A 14,704-nucleotide genomic window follows, 5' to 3' on the forward strand; every position below is an offset into this window, starting at 1 on the left:
TTTGGATCAATGATCCTAACTGCATCCGATTGTACTTGTGTGTGTACTTGTACTTGTGTAGAGTGATGTTTTATTCCTCTCTGTGGCCAACTCCTGACCTGGCTCCAAATACTTGACTTGGCATGACTGATAGAGTATATCTAATGAAAGTGATGAGGTGGGAGCTTGGGAAGCTATCATTACTTAGGCTGCCTGTGCTGACTTTCAAAGGTCCTAAATTTCACCAAATTCAGTAGACAGACCTCCATATTTCTAAGCTCGAGGTACGGAGATAATGGAGAACAGAGGGATCTTTTTCCAGAATTTGTCTCAACCTAAATTTGCAGTTTAAAAAAAATCTGCCTTAAGAAATTAGCATACGTCAACGTAAACCTACTCTCAGTAATGGGCCAAAACTATGATGTCTGACTAATGAAATTTGTTAAGCTACTTATAATAAGAGAGTAGGACCCAAGGTTTTCAATGATCTTGAGAATCTGAGAAAAGGCTTGTGTTTTGAAAATGTGCACAGGCCTGGACATGTTTTAGAAAATGATGATACCCCAAGAGGTTTTTCCTTAGCTGGATTCAGGAAATTAGGATCTTGCCAAGTCAAGCTACAACCAAAATGAAAAACAATGATGAAATGTTTATTTTCTGGACATCCACTCTCATATCATCATAGGAAACCAGTCAGTGATGGTTGCTATGAGATGTAGTTTTTGGAGACGTAATTTCCTGTTCTTGCACAATGACAATGCTAATGCTTGTTTGGCCTGAGACTTGCTCATGTCATCATCACAGTGGCAGGCTAATGTAGTTTTAGTAACGCTTGAAGTAATAATGACAAAATAATGGCTGGAAATACAGGACGTGCTGGTTTTATGTTGATCTTACATTTGGCTAATAAATGTAGAAACCCTGAAGCCACCACCACATGCTGTTAGCATCTGCGCGTGATCGCGCTCTGTTTTTGTATTGGTTGTTTTCATGCTTGTGTGTTTGTTCCTGACTGGGCGTGGCTACCTGATCCCTGTTCCCGCCATCTGATTCCACACAGCTGATCACCCTTGCAGGAGAGTACTTACTCACTACTACTTACTACTCGATACTATTCAGTTCCGCTTTAGCATAGTTAGTAATCTGTTTTATTCACTTTTAGGTATTTTTTTGGTTAAGTGAGTGGACCTTTTGTTTTTCCTGTACTCCGGGATTCTGTTCTTGGGATTCACTCACTCTTAAACGTTCCATGTTCAGTGTCTACAGCCTGGTTTGTGTCTTGTTCATTAAATTCTGTTTGCTACCTGATTCCATGTTCTGGTGTCTATGTTCTGCATAACTGGGTCCTACATTAAAATATCTTGAACGCCTGCTTATCATAACACATGCATCTCCTCACCAGGTGAACTTTCTTCATGCTCCAATGAAGCAACTCATGTTTAATCAACAAACAACAAATTTTATTAATAAGATTACTGTGTTGGATGCAATTGCAAAAAAAATACACTCTGGGGAAGAATTTACTGATGGAGAATCTGCTTGTACTGCCTGTTTTTTACTTACTCACAGCTGTTTTCACACTCAAAGACAATCAACTGCCTCCTATGGCAAGGACCAGCGAGTGTTTGTTCAGAGGCTGGAATCTGATCATGTTGGTGTTTATACACATGTAACAGAAAACGTACTTGAGTGATATAGCAGCAGCAGGTGGTGGTTGAATAGCAGCAGTTCATGTTTCAGGTTTCTCTGTTGACTGTTAAACACAAGACATCGTTAACGTAATCTGGTCTTGTCTTTCAGACTATGATGTTGAATATGTCAAAGGCCAACCCCTTCGATTATTGATGGGCAAACTACGGCCCACAGGCCACATGTGGCCCGTTGCGCTTTTTAATGCAGCCCGTCGAATACTGGTACAAATATGGACAGATCGCCGAATTTAACAGGAAAAAATACCAGCCTGCTTAAAGTGATCCAGGATTAGGTGAAAAGAGGAAAACTATGAGCTGGATGTAATTTTCCTACATTGCATAATCCATGAGGGTCCTGTGGAAGTCGGTGTTGCAGCTTGATCATGTCGTAAAGCTTGTCAACTGCATACAAGCAAGGGGATTTCAGCATTGTCAGTTTATTAAGCTCCTTGAGGAAACTGATGCTGATCACCAGGACCTGCTTTTACCACTCAAATATCCGCTGGTTAAGTTAAGTCTATGAAAGTGGGAGCGCAAAGGGGAGATTAGCTCATTTTTGGAGTCAATTGGGAAAGCTGATGATTTTCCTGAGCTGAGCAACAAAGACTGGCTTTGTGATTTTGCTTTTGCCGTGGACATATTGACACACACGAATATGCTGAACGTGAAGCTACAAGGGAAAGATCAATTTGTGCACGAAATGTACAACAATATGAGAACCTTCTTGTATTGTACAATTTGTATTGATTAATTTGTATCAATCATACAAACTGTACTGTAGCCTCCCAGACGCACACGTACACACGCACGCATGGTGGGAGGTAGCACCCCTAATTGTTGGCCAGGGAGAGACAGGGAGGGGTTCAGTTGTGAGAGGGAAATTCAGTTAGTCTCTTGTTGTTGTGGGTGTGCTCTCAACCCGGGCTTAGGTGTATAAATAGGGAATAAACTTGACATTCTGTTGGTATTAACAATGTCTCTGTATTCTACCCTTATAATCACAGCATGTTGAACACGTTTGCTTGTTGGCAATACAGAAATTATATAAAAATAAAATAAAGGGCAAAAAGTGCATTCAGTGAGCATTTGGGGAATGTATACAATAGCTTTCACAGGTAATTTATGTTGTAATTTGAAACTGGTCCGGCCCGTCTTTCAAATTTGAAAATCATTGTGGCCCTTGAGCCAAACGTTTGCCCACCCCTGCCTCGGATGAATGTCGTTGTAACATGTGGGCACTTAAATTACCTGTAGATCTCGCGTCATAGGCTACACATGCCTGAATTGAGATTTATTTACCTGAGAGCTACATTAACTACATTGAAGTTACTTTAAAGTATGAGCAATATCACAAATTTGTGCACTCTCAAAGCAGTGTGATGCACCAAAAGTAATGTGAACACATTGCCCCAAACAATCAAAAATGTTTTGAGGGACACACAGGTTTGTTAGAGAATGTTTAACCACAACCTATACAGCCTTTTGGGTACCTGCATGGCTTTTCTAAACTGAACTTAACTTGGCTCTGGTACCATAATCGTTTACATTTGCCTATGACTGTTTGTGTGTAAGATAAGATAAGATAAGATAGTATAAGATAAAAGTTTGTTATCCCGAGGGAAATTACTGTGCAACCGTTGCAGTACAGTGCAGAATGAAACGAGAACGAGAAATCACCTATACTAGTGCAATAAAAAACGTGCAAGAATCCATGCAGATAATAAAGTACACACAATAAGGGGTACGAAGTACAAACAATAGAGGAACAAAGTACAACAGTAGTGCAAGTGCAAGTGCAAGTGCATAAGGAGTACAAGGGTACAAAGTGCAAAATGTGCATCTGGCTGGGAGGTAAGAGTAATTGCAATTTATACAACTACAGCATACATGTGTGTATATATGATATACAGCGATATACTATAAAGTGACAGTGAAACAGTTTGAGAGGTAGATTTATTATAAAGTCTGATGGCCACAGGAAGGAAGGATTTCCTCTGGCATTCAGTGGTACACCTGGGAGGAATGATTCTGTTTCTAAAGGTGCTTTTGTATGAGGCCAGTGCCTGGTGGAGAGGGTGAGAGTCATTGTTCATGATGCTACATAAATTGTGCAGCATCCTCCTCTCCGACACCAGATCCAACAAATTAAGTTCAACCCCCAGGACGGAGCCAGCCTTCCTGACGATCTTATTGAGACTGTTGGCGTCTGCTGACCCCGGCCTACTGCCCCAGCACACCACCGCAAAGAAGACGGCACTGGCTACCACAGACTGGTAGAACATCCTCAGCATGGTGTTGCATACATTAAAGGACCAGAGGACCTCAGGAAGTAGAGTCGACTCTGTCCCTTCTTGTAAACTGTGACTTCGGTGTGACATCTTCTTGCGGAGGTCCACCACCAGCTCCTTAGTTTTAATGCTTTGCACGCCTTTTTTGTATAATCCCACTGGAAGTTCCTATTGCACACCCAGCCATTCGTGGAGAGGAAATCTCTCTTGGAATGGCCTCCCCTGAGGTTTCTTCCTTTTTTGTTATACTTTAAGGTTTTCTCAGGAGTTTTTCCTCGACTTCTTAGAGAGCTTTGGCCATGAATATTCCTGATGTTGAGGGCCTGTAAAGCCCTTTGAGACATTGTATGTGCTATTGAGCTATACAAATGAAATGTACTTCACTTGCCTGCCTCGCGTATAAAGTAAGCAAGTGGCTCATTTCACTGAAGGCAAATTAATATGGCAAACATTCCCTAACAAATATGTTGTTGTGCATCCTACAAATTTTGTTTTCATTTTGGGTCACCTTTCAAACTGTATCCACTTGCCTTTATTCTGGAGCAGCAAACTCGAGGTAGTGACCATTCTCACGACATGGGAGGAGTTAATAGGTAAATTTTTGTGGATAGATTACAGTAATAAAATGCAGCAAATTCGAGTATATGTGTAAAATGCCAAAATAACACAAGGTGTGATTGCTTTTTCACATTGAAATTGCTTTTCCAGAATAATCGTTGTGTGATGTGTTCACAAAATTGCACAGCTCTGATGAAGCTTTATAGATCTTGCATTTCTGAGATATGATGAACATTACTAGGCTTCCAGGTGGAAGGGAAGCGGTTAGTTACCAATGGCTGCTGTCAGTCTTCTTTTCCTTTATGACTTTTGTCCTGACAATAATATCAGTTCATCAGTGTTCTATGGTGCACAGGGGTTGCAGGGGACAGGTGAAATTTAAACACAGAACCTCTGCACCCTTCTGTGTGTGTGTGTCTGCAGGTATACAATGAACAATAAGCATCATTCTTTCACTGGGGTCTGGTATGTTGGTCAGGCTCCAAGCCACTACTCAAAGAGATGCTGTGTCATATTCTGAGTCTGTGAATTTTCAGCATTTTGCCTGGCTCACTCCTTAACCCTGTGTGCATTGCGGATTTAATTTCTTATTTGTAGACTGGAAGACATTCAGATGGACCTTCCCCCACTTGAGGCAATTACATTATGGTTCACTGTTCGCAAAACTGTTTGTTATACAAAGATGAAAACATTGGATGAGCTCCAAGTGGACCTCCCTGGGCCACTTTTTTTGTTTACGTTGGACAGTAACAGCATGGATATATCAACAGGAAATAATCTGTTCTCTCACATTCCTGCACTATAAATCCTGAGACTTACTGAGATATTAATGCAAACACTGCTTAACAGAGTCACACAAAGGCTCAGGCATGCCTGAGGAATCCATACCTATTAAACATGTTGCTTAATGTAATTTTCATTCTCTCTCTCTCTCTCTCTCTCTCTCTCTCTCTCTCTCTCTCTGTCTCTCTCTCTCTCTCTCTCTCTCTCTCTCTCTCTCTCTCTCTCTCTCTCTCTCTCTCTCTCACCAGACAGCGGGGAACTGGAGGGTCGCTGGTTCGAGTCCCCCGTGTGGACCAAGTAAGCAGGCTGGATAGTTGGTGAGTTGCCAGTTTGCCTCCAGAGCACTGCCAAAGTGCACATGAGCAAGGCACCGAACCCCCCACTGCTCCATGGGCGCCGAAAAATGGCTGCCCTGCACCCCCTCTGTAATGCATGTGTTTGTGTGTGTGTGTGTGATATGTAAGAGGGGGTGCAAGAACAAATTGACAAATAAAGTATCTGAAATCTCTCTCTCTGTTAAAGCTGGAAGATAGGAAAGAGAGAAAAACAAATCTCAACAGCATGTCGATGTGCAGTTTTTACAATTTCTTACTTCTCAGAGTTCATTCTTGCTAAATTTTCACTCAGTCCCCTGACCAAACACACAGCTCAGCATAGCAGTAAAATATTTTTATTGAAGCAAGCATTTCACCTGACAGTGCGCATACAGTTATGGGACAGTTTGGAAATCATTTCTTTCACAGAAAGAGGGGGAAAGGGAGAGAGACATAGAGATAGAGAAAAGGAAAGAAGGTTGTATAATTATTATTGTTGTTGTTTAACTTTTTTCATGGAGAGGCAGAGAGCCAGAGGGCGAGAGAGAAAGGAGAAGGCCCCGAGGTAAAATAGGCAATATGAAGTACCAGTAAATTGAAACAGAAACAGCAGGACGCCGCGGCGCCGCGTGCCAGAACATGGCACAGTAGTGTGGACGCAGAGTCCAGCATGGCATCAATGATGTTGATGCAATGATCTCATAGGTACAGTTTTTACAGGATGATGTCAAACAGCAGTGTAGGCAACTACAGATTGCATCATAGGCTGTGGTGAAGAAAAGAGAAGAAAAAAAAGTCCAAAGTCAACTAACTCTGACTAAAGTTTCCAGCCATCATTTTTTACATGTCAAACATCACATTCACATGACAGAAACCTCTATAGTGACGGATCATCCCCAACAACTAATTCTCTTTCTATGCAAGGCTCTGGCCATATCTCAGTACCTAGTGAGCTGCCTAGATATAGGCAGCTTATTGGGTTTCACGAGTTAGATGGCAATTATAAAATCAACCATACCCGCCCCCTGCATGTAGTCTCTTGGAACAGCTTTGTTTTTTATACAGCAGTTCAGGACTTTCAGAACTTTGTTAAAAGTTAAACAACAATAATAATAATTATACAACCTTCCTTCCTTTTCTCTATCTCTTTCCTTTTCCCCCTCTTTCTGTATAAAAAACTATCTCCAAAATGTCCTAAATGCTTGCTTCAATAAAGATATACAGTATTTACAGTAAAATGATAACAGGGGAAGATTAGGCCTAAAAATTAAAAAAATATACAGTAGACCAAACAGGTTCGTGTTCAGCTTACATTTTCCACTCCCCTTTTTTACCTATACGCTACAAACATCACATTCAGCGAACCTGAATCACATGATCATATCCAAACAATCAGCTTTAAAGTTCATTCAATTGTCTTCAGCACAAAACCACAACTCCACACAAAAAAGAGAAGAGTGGATTAGTTGTGGACTGCCTTTTTGTACTTAACCTCTTTTTTTGATGACGGTTGATGGTTTATGAGTAGCAGGCGTTCATTGTCTTGTTTGCTTTTAGTTCATGAAGTTCTTTCAGATGTGTATACTTCCCCCTATCTCATTACATCATGAACCCTGCCTCTGACCAAATGACACCTGGGGTAGGCTCCAGTTCCTTTGTCCCTGAACAGGATAAGTGGATACAGAAAATGGATGACAGCAGGGAGTCTGTGGGAAGAAGTTAAAGATGACACCCTGTGAAGGAAACTCATTTTGGACTATTTCATTTGGGATCTGATTCATTCAGTCATTACCCAGAGCACATGGCCATAGGTACAGTGCATAGCTCAGCTGATTTTGCTGATTCATCTTCGGGCCAAGCTAAGATCCTGCAGAAGGTACACAGATCTGGCTCTCGCTCTCTCGCTCTCTCGCTCTCTCGCTCTCTCGCTCTCTCACTCTCTCACTCTCTACTTCAATCTACATGGTCTCAGATTTAAATGAATGAAAATGTGTAATCATTGGATTGATCTGTAGACTTTTCCTTCTGCAGTGCCTCCCAGCAAGAAATTGTACATAGGCTGTAGCTGTCATCAATCGTGCCCTGTTCCCCTACAAATCAGTCTGTACCTTGATGGACCTGGAGCTTGTCCGGATGAACAGACTTGTCTTTGTTCCCTGGAATAAACCATGGCCTCGATGCAGGATTATGAAACCTGGGATAGGTGGAGGAAGAGAAGGTGGTCTGTCCCCTGTACCCAAAAGAGAGCAGTCAAAGGCTTGCTATGTTTAGTTTATGACAGGAAGAAGATGGTTTTGTTGTGGAACCTTACGTAAGACAGAATCTGCTCACATCATCTGCCCTTTCACGGCACTCTACAGGAATATATTCCAACATTCTCTGTATTTTACCTTCCTTCATACCAGTGATTGCATCTCAACTCAGTGCTGCCTTGCCATACTTCTCTAACCTCAACGCAAATACCTGCTTAGCACACATCTTGAATAAACAAAGAGCTTGGCTTTTGCGCATGTAAAATATGAAAAAGATGTGGCGGGAAACTATGTGTCTAAATCATCCATTTAACACATTTGGCTTTCACCTATTGCAGCCACTTCTTTCTTAATCGTCCAAACTAATATGGACCTAGTGTTTTTATTAGCATGAAAAGCCAGCTTTATAACCGATGACTACTGAAAAAAGCAGCCGTGTAGCACAGCCCTCTAAGCATAATAGAGGCCTTGTGTGTGCAGACCAACTGGTTCCAACCAACACCTCACTACATGAGGTAAGAGCCTGGAATAACACTGAGTTCTGTTCATGATCACTCTTCTACCACAACTGCTGGGCATTTAGAGACTTACTGGACAGAATATATGAGACAAACCAAGTGCTCTCTTTGTGTCACCAACAATGCTCCATAGTGTTAATGCTTCATGGCAAGACGTGTTCTGACCACTGAGATCCATCAGATCTGTTGTTTCCATGCAGCACCAAACTGCAGCTGATTGCAAGTTTCTTGAGGGCTGTACCACAGAATGCTGGAGAGATTTCTACTGATAAAGACGCTTCCATCTGCAGCAACACCGAGCCAGCAACAACAGCCAGCATCTCCACTAAATAAAGCCAACAAAGCACCACTATATAATGAAGAAACTATTGGCAACCTATCAAACAACCTGCCAACAGCTCTGAGGTTTGACTCAGTCAGTCAGCCAGTCCTTTTTTATCATCACCTTGAAATTAGACGTGTAAAACAGAATGGAGCTTAGCAGAGGCCACTGCCTCGCTCTCTCTCTCTCTGCCTTACTCTCTGTGTATCTCTCTTTAAGACTGCCTTTTTCCTCTTTCTGTCTATCTTTCTCTCTCAATCTCCATTTTATTCTTTACTTTTGTATATAATAATAATACATTTTATTTGTAGAGCACTTTTCATAGTTAAAAACAATCTCAAAGTGCTACAGTACAGCAAAATTAAAACAGGTTTAAAAACAAGGGAACTATGACACAGTGTGTTATATATGAATGTCACCCTCTCTTCACTCTCTTTTCAATTTAAATTGTATGCAGGTTGTCTGTGTGTGTTTTATCAGTCAGTGTCAGACCTGGTGTCTTGCAAGAAAGCTGCTTTTTGTATTTTCTCACAGGGTTATTTCCATTTGTGTGTCTTTAATTGTTTTCGTGAAATCCATATGTATTTGTGAGAACTTTTTGAAGTATTTGTGGCATAACTAGTAGAATCTTCTGTGTTGGGGTGGCATGATTTCCCCATCGGCAGAGCCAAGGATCAGATGGCGGAAGTTAAAAAAGAAAGGCTGTTGTCTGGAGCTAAGGGAGTAGTTCAGACAGGTGCTGAGTGGTAGAGAGGAGTTAGCAGATGACTGGGCAGCTACTGCAGAAGTGGAGATGGAGACGGCTAGGAAGATACTTGGTTGATCAGCTAGACGAGGAGACTTATTATTATTATTACATGTATGAATTGTAGTTTGTTTGGTTTTGCATATAATGAATAAACAACATTTAGAAAGCATGTACAGAAAAACACAGCTGTGTCCCAGCATTCATGCTAATGGGAAATGGAACCATACCATTATAGTCGCAAGTGATTTTATAGTGTTTCATCTGGTGGAATGATTAAGAGCATAATAACATAACTACCTTTGACAACCGTGTTGCATTGCAAGCTACATGCTACATAACCATTACTGCAAACTGTACACTTGTTAGACAAAATTTTACCCATAATTTTCACCCGTCCCGTGCTTTTCTACGATGTATTTTCTTAAACTCAAGAAAATCAAGTACACTATGATGGGCCACAATGATAAGTTCTATCAGAGATGACAACCATTTCTCTCTTACTTCACAGATCTACAGGCTATGCCAGACCAGTGACTGAAAACCTGAACACCAATCAGTTCCTTTTTATTTTTTCATTTTATTTTACATCCCAGGCAGGCCAGGACGAGGTTTTATGGATGCCAGGTTGTGTGACTGCGGGGTTGGGTTGGGTCTCTGGGTGGGATGTCCTCTCTTTGTTTTGTTTTTTTGTTTTTTTAGTTTCTCTCTTCTCTCCTTCTCTTTACCACAGCCTATGATGTGATTTGTAGTAGCCTACATTGCTGTTTGACACCATCCTGTAAAAGCTGTATTTACCCTATGAGATCATCGCATCAACATCACTGATGCCATCCTGGAATCTGCGCCCACACTACTGTGCCATGTTCTCACAACCCCCAGCGGCTGTGGCTTCCGGCTGCTTCAATTTCAATCTACTTGTACCTCATATTGCCTATGTCAGGGTCTACGTATAAAGTTTGACAACAACAATAGTAATGATAATGGACTGCAGTCTCATGTTCTTTACAGAAACATGGCTTAGCGACGCTGTCCCGAAAGGGAAGTGATGTCCAAGGCAGCTCTACCTCTCAACGATCGGCCTCTCACACTCTCCACCTCAGACGCACTTCACTCCACACTGACACACCTGGACACCCCAAACTGTTACGCCAGAATGCTGTTCATTGACTTCAGGTCAGCATTCAACACTGTGATCCCCTCCAAGTTGATCTCCAAGCTCAGCCAGCTTGGTATCAACTCATGCCTCTGCAATTGGACTCTGGACTTTCTATCTAACAGACTATCAGTCTGTTAAGATAGGCAACCTCTCCTCCTCCACCATCACCCTGAACACTGGCATGCCACAAGGCTGCGTGCTGAGCCCTCTCCTTTACTCCCTATTCACCCATGACTGCGCTCCGATCTATGGTTCCAATTCCATTATTAAGTTCGCAGACGACACCGCGGTGATAGGCCTGATCAGAGGCGTCGATGAGACAGCCTACAGGGAGGAAGTACGGCACCTGACCACGTGGTGTGCTGACAACAACCTAGCACTCAACACCAAGAAAACCAAGGAGATCATCGTGGACTTCAAGCGGGCTGGGAGCCAGGCACACACCCCCATCTCCATCAACGGAGCTGCAGTGGAGCGTGTGTCCAGCTTCAAGTTCCTTGGCATCCACATCTCCGATGATTTCACCTGGTCCATAAACTCCTCCCCCCTGGTTAAAAAGGCGCAACAGCGCCTCTACTTTCTTTGGAGCCTTAAGAAAGCTCACCTTTGTCCCAGGATCCTGGTGAACTTCTACCGCTGTACCATTTAGAGCATTCTCACAAACTGTATCACAGTATGGTATGGCAGCTGCTCCGCATCAGACTGGAAAGCACTCCAGCGGGTGGTGAAAACTTCCCAAAAGATCACCGCTACACAGCTGGACAGCATCGGAGAGATCTACTGTCGTCGCTGTCTGGGCAAAACCAGGAACATTATAAAAGACTCATCCCACCCCAATAATAAACTTTTCACCCTCCTCCCATCCGGCAGGCGTTACAGAAGCCTCGGCTCTCGCACCAGCAGGCTCAGGAAGAGTTTTTTCCACGAGGCGGTGACCCTGTTGAACTCTACTCCATCCCCCCACCAGCATCATCTTGCACTCCACTGCCATTTGCACAACTTCTGTTTTGCACTGATCATTTCCATTTCACTTCGGTTTTGACTCGTTGCACTATTTACTTATTTATTTATTTATTTATAATTATAGTTAGTTTATATAGTTTACATAGTATATATAGTGTATATAGTTTATTCTGTATATATTCTGTATTCTTTATTCTGTATATATAACAGTACACTTTTGCACTTCTGGTTGGATGCTAACTGCATTTCATTGGCTTGTACCTGTACTTGCTCATTGACAATAAAGTTGAATCTAATCTAATCTAATCTAATCTAATCTAATCTAATCTAATCTAATCTAATCTAATCTAATCTATTCTAATCTAATAATACAACCTTCCTTTTTTTCTCTCTCTTTTTCCCCCTCTTTCTGTATAAAAAAAAGATCTCCAAAATATCCCATAATTGTATGTGCAATGTCATGTAAAATGTTTGCTTCAATAAAAACAAATAGTCATAAAAAAAACTGTTCCATTTAAAACTTGCAGCGCTGGCTGTGGGTAGAAGAGGCATACAGTGCTTGCAACAGGTGTCTCTCCTCCCAACCAATACTAATGTACTCTGGATGGGTGAACACGGCCACAAAAACAAGAGTGAAAACTCACTGTGAATTAAATTCATTCCAAAGATTGACATCAGCAGAGAACTGATAAAAGACGGAGAGACAGAGAAAGTTAAATACACTCTGTTTATCTCTTTCATGAGTGACTAGACACTTATTTTATTTTAGGGTGCATGAACCTACATACTGCTTATGCGCAGCCCTGCCTATTACCTCCATGAAAGAGGCTCTGTGATGACCCTATCAATTGTTTCTTTGTTTGCAGAATGACTAAACCAATTTTAACTGAACCAATTTTGACTGAACATATATATAAATATATATATTTTGTATATATAACATTTTACCTGGATTTAGATAGTCAGCAATTTATAAATATATAAAAACAGACACAATCATATAGTCGCAATTAGGCACAACATCTTTTTAAAGAATTGGCAGCCTAACCTGGAATTCTCAGTTTTGGTTCATTGGTGGCACAATATTGGAATCATTGCAAATGTGTTATCATCACTGTGTGTTCATAGAGCCTCTCAGTATATCTTTGGTATATTATTGACACATAAAAAAGTGTATTTTTTTATTTTTGACTTTTGTGTACAGGTTAGGGTGGTGGCATCAACTGTGTTCATGTTCAGTGTCTACTGCTTGTAAGATCAGATGTGGTACATGAAATGTGCTCAGTCTTTGTCTCCTCATTACATTCATTACTTCTGCGATTTTGTCTTTTACCCCACAGCAGTTTGACATAGGCAGATCAGCAGCAAATGCTCCACCGCCCCCTAGTGGTATAAATTTAAAACTTTTACCTACTACGTGCAAATCATGCAATCATGCAACCCTTCAGGGAGAGAGGGTGAGCTTTGTGGATCCTGCATTCCTGTTCTTATGTAACTACCACTCATCAATGTTGCTGTAGTTCTCCTTACTGAAGCAGTGTTCTGACCCTTTTGGAATATCACTGCTTCAATGTTTTTCTCTCAGCTGCCTCACACAGTGACATCAGATCTGAGGGTATTTCTATCAGTCCAAGCTTTATTTTACAAAAAGGTACAGTGCACTCTGGAGCTCGCCACTACCACATGGGTTTATGGCTTGATTTCTTTAAAGTGTCTTTTTGACAAAGCCTTAAATACCAAACATACCACACATTCTGTACACTGCCATAGATATAATGCAAGCAAAGACGAATGCCCAGATGGCATGGCTGGTGCCCACGGTGACCCTTCTCAGGTAGGGTTGAAAAATGCCAAAAATGTGGGGTGAATACTTAAGGGGGCATTATTTCCCTGATTACAATTATATAGAAGTATGGGGTAGGAAAAAGATGGTCCAGAAAGTTGTCAAATGAAAACTCTTGTGGTAAATTTCCCTCCTCCAAAGCTAGCTAAATCCGCCTGTCCAAGAAGTTTTGCCATTGGTGGACACACACACGTCAAGAAGGAATACAGCAACAATTTGGTCAGATCTTTGGTGACCCAGAGCTGATCGCCTCATCAATCCTGCTACCGAAGAAGCTGGACATGCTGGACAAATGATGAGAGCATACACTCTATACTTAGTAAGCGTTGCTCTGGTCCCCTAAAAGCATTGCATGTTATCAATGAACAAAAATACTGTTTCATCTTAGTTTTTCTTATCTAAAAAGACTAACATGTTCATGAAATACGTACATCATGCATTTGTGCCCTGTGATGAAACTGCTACCTATAGTGATAGTGATACTGATACTGCGTCCTCTCCCTAAATGCGCCTACATGAGCATATTCAGTCTTGTTTTTATGTTCCATATACTCCAAAGCAATATCAATTTTTAAAATGGTTTCTCATGTCATTTCCAGCAGTATATAAATTGTGAGTCAAGCACACAGACACATATATATATATTTACAGTATATATAGCTATCCATCATCTATCACCGCTTATTCACTAGTGGATCGCGGGGTCGCTGGAGCTGATCCCAGCTAGAAGATAAGGTAAGACAAGATGATACTTTTGGGAACTAACACCACCTGTGTTGCTTTCAAATAAATTAATGTGTTACACTCAGAAAAAAATATTTGTACTACTATGTTTACTTTTGATACACAAGTATATTTTGGAGCGTGTTTATATACGTGGAAATTTTACTTTTACCTGATTATCTTTTTGTGTGGGTATTTTTACTGTTACTTAAGAAAGGGCTCTGTGTACTTATACAACCGCTGAATATAATCAATACCCTATATCCTATAAATACATTCTTATCTTTAATAGCATGGGCATCAAAACAAAGTGATATAGCAACAATGGTGCAGGTGTTTCTGTAGTTATAGTTACAAAGTAGAAAGAAAGAAAGAAAGAAAGAAAGAAAAAAGAAAGAAAGAAAGAAAGAAAGAAAGAAAGAAAGAAAGAAAGAAAGAGAACTAATTTAGCAGGACTAAGGGTTTTGTGATGTATTGTTTGGTTGGAGGGTCTGATTGGTTGTTACTTTTGTTTTGTAAACAGCAGTGGATTCTCCCCTGTGCGGGATTGGTGGCGGCCGACCAAT

This window comes from Genypterus blacodes, unplaced genomic scaffold (genome assembly GCF_046128005.1).
Source record: "Genypterus blacodes isolate CSIRO-AG114 ecotype Tasmania unplaced genomic scaffold, CSIRO-AGI_Gbla_v1 ptg000141l_1, whole genome shotgun sequence".
NCBI lineage: Eukaryota > Metazoa > Chordata > Actinopteri > Ophidiiformes > Ophidiidae > Genypterus > Genypterus blacodes.